Here is an 11,582-nt window from a genome sequence, read left to right on the forward strand (position 1 = left end):
AGTTACTCTGCTTTAGTACCTGGTGGGCATGAAGGATAAAGGCCCTCTTCCACTTATTTCCCATGAGTCAAGACTGTGTCACATGATCAGCCTAATAGAAAGGGGGGCAGGGAAATGGATTTCTTAAAGCCGTGTAGACAGCCATCTCCAATAGTAATTAGCTTCTGACCATGAAAAGAAAAAATGGATATTGGGTAGGCATCTGGCAATTTCTGTCTCAGTAATCATTAGCTAGAATTATTAATATTTGATTCATTATCTAATGTTTTATGGTTTTCTATGAATTTTTCTGAGAATAGAAGTCTTTGTAATATAAAATTTAAATTTATTTATTTAAACTAGATCTGGGTTCTTTGTTAAGGGGCAGGGCTTTATGAGTTCTCAAATTTTGAGTTTTGTTCATTTTATTTATTACTGAGTTTTTAGTGGTTTTCGTTTGTTTATTTCTGTTTTCCAAATTGCTTTAAAAGAAATTAAACTTCACAGATAATAAACAATCTTTATTATTTTAAATTCATATTTGTCTTCATATGTTTTTGTCTACATATAAAAACAAACATGAATTTAGGGTAATTCTAATGGTGAACTATTGTGATGGTTGAACCCCTGCTCTTCAAAGCCTTTCACATAGTTAAAACTCACTTTTCCAGCCTTCTTTGTCCCTAATCTCTGTCAATCAGAAGTGGTCATATGGGAGTTGGATTGGAAGCATGATGGAACAGGTATAGCAGAGAAAACATTCTGGAAAGGGTGCTTAGCAACACACTCAGGCTTTTAGTGACTGCAGCATAATAGGTGCTGGTAACAGCATCTTATTCTCAGCTTCAGCAAGTCAGGAGCAATGGATTTACCCAGCTGTGGTGGCAGTGAGGTCTTTGTTACATTGTCTTAGTTGTTAATATTGGCTTCAGATTTCACAGCCAAGTCTGAAAGTCTAGGGTTTTCAGATATTTGGTAAGCTCCCCGACTTTTTCAAAGTAGGATGCTTTTGAGTGAAACAGGCATAAGCAGAACTTTTTTCAGGCAAACTGACACGTATGATCACTTTATACTGAAAGCAGTTGGAGATAAAATGGATCATAAAAGAAAAATCAAAACTGAGAGAAATTTTCTGGAATCACTGTTGTAATTATGATATTTAAAGTAGCTTAATTTTTTAAAAAAAAATAACTAAACAGACTAAAAACAATGGCTGACAGAATCAAAGAAATGAACAAGTTACAACACAAAGGAATAAGAAAATTCTTTTAAAAAAAGAGCAATATGTAAACACAATAAAACACAACCATAAAAGGAACAAATTAATGATCAAATAAAGCCACTGGAACTGATTCCCTTTTTGAAAACAATTTCATTGTGATTATTGGAGAAATATGTAGAAATATGTCAAGGAAATTGATTCAATTTTCTGAAAAACACTAGTTAATTTATTGATGTTGTTGTTGTTGTTCACTCTAGCTTTACTGACTCTTTTGTAGCCTGAAGTTGGAAAACAAAAGAAGAAATTAAGACACAAGTTATATTAAGAAAGCGTCTCTACAAATAACACGTCTTGAGTATAGCTAACACCATCCCACAAATGTCCCTGATTATCACAAATGAATAACTGTAGAAAGAAATGAATTCCTTTTCTAAATAAACACATTTTCATGGAAAAGAATGGTTATAAATTATCCTTTTAAAAGGAAAATGAGGGTGTGGTGTGGTGGCTCATGCCTTTAATCCCAGCAGTTTAGGAAGCCGAGGCTGCATGATTGCTTGAAGTAAAAGTTTGAGAGGAGCTTGGGCAACATAGCAAGATGCCATCTCTGTATTACAAAAATTGTTTTTTAAATTGGGCAGGCAAGGTGGCATGCACCTGCAGTTCTAGCTACTCAGGAGGCTGAGACAGGAGGATTGCTTGAGTCCAGGTATTCAAGGTTAAAAGAAGGCATGATCTTACACTGCACTATAGCCTGGGTGACAGAGATCATAACCAGGGATTCAATTTACATAGAAGCTTTTACCTGTTTCGTTTTGTTTTGTTTTCCAAGACAGCAATAACTCTGGTTACTGTTCCTCTGGACATTTATTGAATCCTTCAGTCTAGAAGCCAAGATTCAATTCAGTAGTTTGATCTATTGCTAACTAAAATATTCATTTCCTTTAAAATATTAAATGATTTGGAAACTATTGGTCTTGTGTGTTATAAGAGGAAGACCCAAGGGAACTGAGGAATGAAGTGAAGACAAAAGCTACAAGATAACATATCTTTAAGGTTTGTCACTTCACCCTCCCTTATGACACAAAGAGTCAAGTGGGGGAAATAGCAACTGCTATTTCTCACAGCTTTAAAAGAGCTGACAAACATTTCTCACTGCCATTCTCCTTTCAAATAATAAATGTTTCACCTTTGTGATCCACATTGAGTAGCTGGGGAATTAGATGTCCAAGAGAAAACATCTATATGACAGGGTGAAATTCTGGTGCATGGCCAAGGTACAACAAGTAATTCAGATTTTTTGAACAGAGTCCTTCAAATTAAGCACTGCTCTGAGATTCCAATTTATTTTCAACCTTAAACTAAGGTGTAGGGGAAAGGAGTTCATAACCTAACAAGTGAGGTAACAGCCGTATTACCAGGAAGAGAATTTTAAATACCAGGCATACAAAGTAAGTCTAGGGTTTTTTTTAATAATCTCCAGGTAATTTGAGATTGACATTAATCTAGGGGAATATCCAAAATCGAGTCACTGCTAAAGTTCAGAGTCATTTGCATTAAAGCAAAAGCGAGACATCTAGCATATTCTTCTCTTACCTGTTGACTATGGCAGAATTCGTGTTTCCTAAATGTCCTGTAGTCACTATCTGACTTAGAACTAGGTGATCCCTAAGGAACTTGGTGTGCATTTAGAACACTTTCATAGTAACTGTCAACTTTGTGCCCTGCCAGGTCATGGAATAATTCATTCTAACCCTCGCGTTGAACAAATGGTTGAATTGTGTTCAATTTTTTTCTGCCCACATCAAAGGGTATAATTAGTGAAGTGACATTGTCCTTGACTACAACTCTTGCATTATTTTGTCATAAATTTCCCCTCGTTCATTATTCCGAGCCATGCTGGCTTCTGAGCTTCTTTAAGTCACTGTTCTCCAGTGACTTAAACTCCATCTTAGGGACTTTATGCAGGTTTCTTCGGCATAGAATAGTCTTTCCATCTCTCGCCTACCATCCCCAGCCCCAAACCCCATTGTTCTAGACAATATTCAACCAACTTTCAGTTTTTATTATAAAATTAACCTAGTCTCTTTATTATATGTTTTTATGACATCCTGTTTTTCTCCTTAATATCACTAGTAATAATTATACTCAATATTTTGTATGTGACTCATTGTTTAAAACCTGAATGATTGACATTCAGCATCTAAGAATATAGAGAATTGTTTGTCACTATTATCTGTACCTAAACAGTGCCATGCTGATAGTAGGTATGCAACAAAAACTCCTTAAAAGTATAAATAATGTGAGAAATATTTTCCCCTCACATATAAGTAAAAACCTATAGAAAGACTTCTGTGTGTACCCCAAAGAACACTGATGACAATGGTTGTCAGTATGTTAGCTGTATTAGTTCGTTTTTACATTGCCCTAAAGATAGTACTTGAGACAGAGTAATTTACAAAGAAAAGAGGTGTAGTTGATTCACAGTTTCACATGGCTGGGGAGGCCTCAGGAAAGTTATAATTGTGGTGGATGGCAAAGGGAAAGCTGGCACCTTCTTCATAAAGTGGCAAGGGACAGAAGTGAGAACACAGGGAAAAACTGCCACTTTTAAAACCATCGGATCTCATGAGAATTCACTCACTATCATAAGAACAGCATGGAGGAAACTGTCCCCATGATCCAATCACCGCCCTTCCTCCACACGTGGCAATTACACGTCCCTCCTTCAACATGAGGGGATTACAATTTCAGGTGAGATTTGGGTGGGGACATAAAGTCAGCTATATCATTAACATGCTCAAGAAAACATTTTAAAAAATTATCAATTTGCAGTTCAGTGATGTTCAGTCTCTCTCTGTTTCCTACTATCAAGGCCAACATTGGATGACAAGATGATTAATCAATACCTTATATTTAAAATTGGCTAAAGCCTCTGCTATCATCTGAATGTTTTTGTTTCCCCAAAGATTATATAATAACATCCTAACTGCCAAGTCAGGATCCTAACTGCCAAGTTTAGGTAACACAACACATGATTTGTGTTATCCAGTTATAGCAGCATAAACTGACTAAGAGAGACGAAAGCACCAAACTAAGAACAAGGAGGCTTGAGTTCTAGCTCTGCCACCCAGGAGTCTTGTGACTTAGAACAAATTGTGTTACTTCTGACCTTATCATAAAATGACTCTCATGTTATTATTTTCATTTGTTAACTAGAGAAATTGTACCTCACAAACCACATATTCTGGAGGTTGATCATTATGAAGGTCACTAATGGTAGACATAATACAAATGAGAAAAATTGTTCTGACTGTTTTGATGTCAAACTAATATTTCCTTGGAGAGAAAACATATGTGCTTATGACTTATTTGTATTTTGACAGGTACAGAGTCATATATGTTGCATGCAGTATAGAGATGTTTCTGATTAAACTGTACTTGTACTTCTTACATGTACACTTCATATAAATCCATACAGTTATTTTCACCCTGCAAAATAGTTAAGAATATTAATGTGGTATCTTAAAGAGAAGCCAGACTCTAGATGAATACCTGTCTCTACAACATGTGTGCATAACTAATTAGCATTATAAATTTTACATACATTTAAAGTTTTCAAGCATAATAAATAAATATGCATATATAATTGAGATATACTGATTTAATCAAATCAATTAAAGCTAAAGCAAGCTTGTGCTGATTGAGATAAGACTTTCTGTCAAAGGTCTTACTAGTGCCATTTTGCAAATTTTTAAAGTTTATTACAGCTACGAAGAGTGTTTGTTTGTTTCCTAAAGTGAAACATACTACTAACAGGAAAAGCATGCCAAATAAATTTTATTGGTTTATTATCTTCAAAAAAAAATCAATTTGAATATCAAGGATAAAGAAAACAATGTATTTTACTGAGTCGAAATAATTCAAAATTAACATTAATTTTAAAAGTTATTTATAATTCATAATTTTTACACTAACAGCTTTCATTCTCATTAAAGAAATATAAGAAAAATACAGAAGTTTATTTTTTAAAGTGTGCACATATTGTCTTTTTTTAAAAAATAAAAGGTAGCATTTCCCTTTTTATGAATATATTATATATTTTCACCATTCATCTATTGGGGGTGTGATTATTATTACACTATACATTTTATTTAGAAAGAATTTTAATCTTCTGCTTGATTTATTTAAGCAGTTAGTTTTTGATGTTTGAACGTCTAGCTTATTTATGCATACTGATGAAATTATTTCTTAAAATCTTAAGTTGAAGTTACCCCTTTGGTTGTGATTGGTGTTATTTGTGCTTTCTTTCACTTCTTTTATTCTTGGAAAGCCCTCTTGCACTCCAAGATGACAAAACAGTCGTCAATATTTTATATCAAAACTTCTGTGTCTCCAAATTTTACATTTCAGTGTTAATGCCTTTGCAGTTTATAACTGCATAGGGAGTGAGATATGGACCTAATATGATTCTTAAAAAACATTTATTATAATTCCTGGCTCCCATTACCAACTAATTCCTTTTTCTCCACTGATGTGATGGCCACCTTCATCCTATGCTCAATGAAAATGTATTTGTGAATGTGTGTGTGTCTCAGACATTAATTTTTATTGCAGTCCATTGATTTTTGGTTCATTTTTATTCTTTATTATGCTCTAAGTTATTGTAACTTTATAAATACATTTTAATATTTAGTAGCATAAGTGCCCCTCAACACATCTAAAATATTTATACTTCCACATTAACTTTAGGATGTCTTTATCAAACCACCACAGATTTTTTGCTGCTTATGGTTAGAAATATATTAAATATGGATTAATTCAAGAAGATTTGAAATCTTTATAATGATCAAAATTTCCATCCAAGAGCTATTTTCCTAACAAGTGTTCATTACATCTCTGAAAAAAGTATGTTCTTTTATCTATATAGTGCCCATAATGTTTGTTATTGTTACACTTCTTGCGTAGATTTTTTTTTATTTCTGTTGCAGTTAACATTTGGATTTTCACTTTTAAAATCTATAGCTGTTCATGCTATTATTTAATACACTTAGGAGTATTTATCTATATTTGTTTAGTGCCTGGCTGTCTTAGTCCATTAATTCTACCATAACAAAATACGGAGACTGGGTAATTTATAAATATATCATTCACAGTTATGCAGGTTGGGTTTGTTCCCAACACAATAGGTTTGTGCCTATTCTCTGTTTCCAAAATAGCACCTTGAATACCTGTCCTCTGGAGGGGATAAATGCTGTGTCCTTACACGGCAGAAGAGAATGAAGGGCAAAGGCGGTCGTACCTAGCTCATTCCAGCCCTTGTATAAGGTTGCTAATCTCATCCATGAAAGTGGAGCCCTTGTGGGTTAGTTCCTTTCTAAGTATACTACCTTTTAATAGTGTTGCATCAAAAGTACTAAGTTTCTTTGAATATTGGAAGGGATACATGTTATTTGTGTTAAGAGGGTTAAGTTTCTATGAATCTTGGAAGGGACACAAACCTTCAAACAATAGCACTGGTCATCATGTTGACAATTTATAGTAAATAAAATATTTCTATTTATTCTTTTAAATTTCTTGGTAAAATTAATTTATTTGTATTCCTTCCAAATTTACTATCCTCTTCTCATTTTATAAAGCACAAGTCTAAGATTTTGTTCAGTCTTTAAATTCTCATATAAGGTATCTTGTCAAGAAACCCCTCTAGCAATTATAACACAAAAAGTCCTTTAGCAAAATAGATCATACTTTTGATTAATATGTTATTGTTTTATCAGCTAGGAGCTAGTTTGTATCTTATACTGTTTATTAGTATAACAATAAGCTAGTGTGTGTAATGATAATAGAAATTATATTTATGGCTACTAGATGCATTTCTAGCAGTTGCGAAGAATGTAGTTTTTCCAACTTAATGTGTTACTCAGTGAAGAAATTAGATTATAGTTTTGAGTCCAAACTCTCAGATCCTGAGTTCATAAAACTTGTCTTCTAATCAGCAGAGTTCAAGAAACTAAATTACAAATTACAGGAATCAGACTCATTAGAATTCTAGCTGTGAGATCAGTATTCTTTAATGCTCCTTCCCCAATTCTATTTCTTACTGTCCATACTACATGAAATTTCATGCCTATAAATTTCATGGTTAGTATATACAGCCTGATATGGTTTGGCTGTGTCCCCACCCAAATCTCCACTTGAATTGTATCTCCCAGAATTCCCACATGCGGTGGGAGAGACCCAGAGAGAGGTAATTGAATCATGGAGGCCAGTATTTCCCATGCTATTCTTGTGACAGTGAATTAGTCTCATGAGATCTGATGGGTTCATCAGGAGTTTCCATTTTTGCTTATTCCTCATTTTTCTCTTGCTACCACCATGTAAGAAGTGCTTTTCACCTCCCACCATGATTCTGAGTCCTCCCCATCCATATAAAACTGTAAATACAATTAAACCTCTTTTTCTCTCCAGTCTCAGGTAGGTCTTTATCAGCAGCATGAAAATGAACTAATACAGTAAATTGGTACCAGTAGAGTGGGGCATTGCTGAAAAGATACCTGAAAATGTGGAAGTGACTTTGCAACTGGGTAGCAGGCAGAGATCGGAACAGTTTGGAGGGTTCACAAGAAGACAGGAAAATGTGGGGAAGTTTGGAACCCCCTAGAGACTTGTTGAATGGCTTTGACAAAAATGCTGACAGTGATATGAACAATGAGGTCCTGGCTGAGGTGGTCTCAGGAAGAGGTGAGAAACTTGTTGGGAACTGAAGCAAAGGTAACTCTTTTTATGTTTTAGGAAAGAGACTAGTGGCATTTTGTCCCTGCCTTAGAGATTTGTGAAACTTTGAACTTGAGAGAGATGATTTGGGTATCTGGCAGAAGAAATTTCTCAGCAGCAAAGCATTCAAAATGTGACTTGGGTGCTGTTAAAACTGTTCCATTTTAAAAGAAAACAAAGTATAAAAGTTCAGAAAATTTTCAGGCTGATGATACAGTAAAGAAAAACACATTTTTTGAAGAGAAATTCAAGCCAGCTGTAGAAATTTGCATAAGTAGCAAGCAGCCTAATGTTAATCCCCAAGACCATAGGGAAAATGTCTCCAGGCCATGTCAGAGACTTTCGAGACAGGCCCTCTCATCACAGGGCCAGAAGCCCAGGAGGAAAAATTGTTTTTATGGTCTGGGTCCAGGGTCCTGGTACTGTGTGCAGGCTAGAGACTTGGTCCCTTGTGTCCCAGCAACTTCAGCCATGGCTGAAAGGGGCCAACGCAGAGTTTGCGGTGTAGCTTCAGAGGGTGGAAGCCCCAAGCCTTGGCAGCTTCCATGTGGTGCTGGGCCTGCAGGTGCACAGAAGTTAAGAATTGAGGTTTGGGAACCTCCACCTAGATTTCAGAGGATGTGTGGAAACTCCTGGATGTTCAGGCAAAAATTTACTGCAGGGGTGGAGCCCTCATGGAGAACCTTTGCTAGGGCAATGTGGAAGGAAAATGTGGGGTGGGAACTCCCACACAGAGTGCCTACTGGGGCACTGCCTACTGGAGCTGTGGCAAGAGAGCCATCATCCTCCAGGCCCCAGAATGGTAGATCCACTGGCAGCTTGCACCATGTGCCTGGTAAGCCACAGAACCTCAACACCAGCCCATGAAAGCAGCCAGGAAGGAGGCTGTACCCTGCAAGCCACAGGGGCAGGGCTGCCTAAGACCAGGGGAACCAACCTTTTGCATCAGTGTGACCTGGATGTGAGACATGGAGTCAAAGATCATTTTGGAGCTTTAAAATTTGACTACCCCACTAAATTTCCAACTTGCATGGGTCCTGTAACTCCTTTGTTTGAGCCAATTTCTCTCATTTGGAATGACTGTATTTATCCAATACCTATAACCCCATTGTATTTATGAAGTAAGTAGCTTGCTTTTGATTTTACAAGTTTATAGGCGGAAGGGACTTGCTATGTCTCAGAAGAAACTTGATTCTGGACTTTTGGGTTAATGCTGAAATGAGTTAAGACTTTGGGGGACTTTTGGGAAGGCATGATTGATTTTCAAATGTGAGGACATTAGACTTGGAGGGGCCAGGAGCAGAATGATACAATTCGGCTCTGTGTCCCCACCCAAATCTCAACTTGAATTGTATATCTCAGAATTTCCATGTGTTGTGGGACCAACCCAGGGGAGGTAATTGACTCATGGAGGCCAGTCTTTTCCATGCAATTCTCATGATAGTGAATAAGTCTCACAATATCTAATGGGTTTATCAGGGGTTTCTGCTTTTGCTTCCTCCTCATTTTTCTCTTGCCAGTGCCATGTAAGATGTGCTTTTCTTCTCCCACTATGATTCAGAGGCCTCTCCAGTCATGTAGAACTGTTTAAGTCCATATACACCTGTTTTTCTTCCCAGTCTTGGGTAGGTCTTTTTCAGCAGCATGAAAATAGACTAATACACAGTCTGTACTTAAATGTTTCCTCATTGTGGGAAAACTGAAGTCATATTTCTTGGGCCTTTTTCTTTCTTCCTTGGGTTGTAGAGTTCGCTGCAATTTTGAAAAATAATTGAAAGACTCTTTATTTGTCATGTAGGTGCTCATATCCGTCTGCTTAGCCTTGGGTCCAACAAGTAAACTAGCAGAAACCTGTAAGAGAATGTACCAAAATGTTCAATGAGTTGGAAATTAAAATTTGGGGGTTTCAGTTCTTTTTTAGAGGCTTTCAAGATATAAAATTATGCAGATAGAAAATGTAATTAAAATGTCTAAAAATAAGTTGTAATTGTATTACAAGGAATAATTTCTCAGACCTTTAACTTATTCAAATCACTGTTCTATTATAAAATATTAAATGATCATCAAAATAATATCCTAATTTTGTGTGGAAGTTAAATCTCTTCATAATATATCTCATTTCTACTCAAGAAGCTTTTTTTTTATTAATTATGAGGCATTGGCCACTTAAATACATAGTAAGAACAGAAGGTACTAGGTCTATCAAAGACTGTATTACATAATTCTTTCTTGGAATTCTTATAACTTTAGCATTATATTTAAAAATACCATGGATCTGCAATAGAAGACATGTACTAGTACTGAACGAAGAAATGGATGCTAAGGATTCATTATCTATGTTTAGCATCACATTGTTGAAAGTCAGACTCACACAAATCACAGTTCTTAGTAGCAATTATTACTAGTAATTTCAAAGATATAAGCAATCAAGTTTCATGAGTAAATTAGGGAGGGATGAGGAGCATTTCGTGTGGTTCTCCATGACTTTTGGATCAACATTAGCATTTCGTCTCTGCCAGAGTATATAAGAGGTTTCCTATGAGGTTTACAGGACACCTCAGAAAGTAGGGAAAGTTTAGTTTATGAAACATCTCCATTTTATAGTCACAGATAGTTCTATGGCTGATATCCGGGGTCTACAACCCCCAGTTCCAGTCCATGGCCTGCTAGGCACTGGGCCTCACAACAGGAGGTAAGCAACGGGTGATAATTACCACCTGCGCTCCACCTACTGCCAGATCAGAAGCAGCATTAGATCCTCATAATAGCACAGACCCTATTGTGAACTATGCATGTGAGGAATCTAGGTTGTGTACTCCCTATGAGAATCTAATGATAAATGTAATGCACTTGATCATCCTGAAAACATCCCCCACATTTTGGTCTGTGGAAAAACTGTCTTTCACAAAACCAGTCCCTGGTGCCAAAAAGGGTGGGACTGCTGATTTGATATGACATTTTCTAGGAAGCTGTGACTCAAAAATTCTTGCAATATGCCTTTCTCTACCACGAGAAAACCAGAAACATCCTGCTAAAAGCATTCCACAGATGAGCACTAACCTTCTAGCAAGTATCATTTTTTCTACTACTATGAGGTTCAGCTACTAAGATATTTACAAGAAGATTATGCCAACTCATCTGCCTTCTTTCGTTCCTTAGTAGTGATCACAACTCAATTTTCAAATTACTTTTCACCCAGTTAATAACTTTGTGTTTACTTAAAAAAATTTCCTATTAAAAACTATCATAAGTTTTTACACTGATATATGGATTTAAAGTATCCAGAAATGTTCTCTTCACCCTCTCCTTTTTTTTTTTTTTGATGAAAGAGTAACTAGACAGAAGCCTTAAGACTTACATGAATGCAGGTGTGTGTAGGTTAAGCATAATAATTGAATATTTCCACAGTCAGCAATCCTTACGTTTAATGGTATAATAAATAATTGAAAAATCCTAGTAAATAAAATAGTTATGTTCATTGAAAGCTACTTATTTATGTGAGGAAGCTTTGGCAATGAGAAAGGTAACAAATATGTAGGGATCTACAGTTTTCAGATTAGTCTCTAAATATGTATAATTTTAGTGTTTATTTCTTATTCTATTGTTG

This window comes from Sapajus apella, unplaced genomic scaffold (assembly GCF_009761245.1).
Source record: "Sapajus apella isolate SASKATOON/1434 unplaced genomic scaffold, GSC_monkey_1.0 scaffold5, whole genome shotgun sequence".
In the NCBI taxonomy this organism is placed as follows: domain Eukaryota; kingdom Metazoa; phylum Chordata; class Mammalia; order Primates; family Cebidae; genus Sapajus; species Sapajus apella.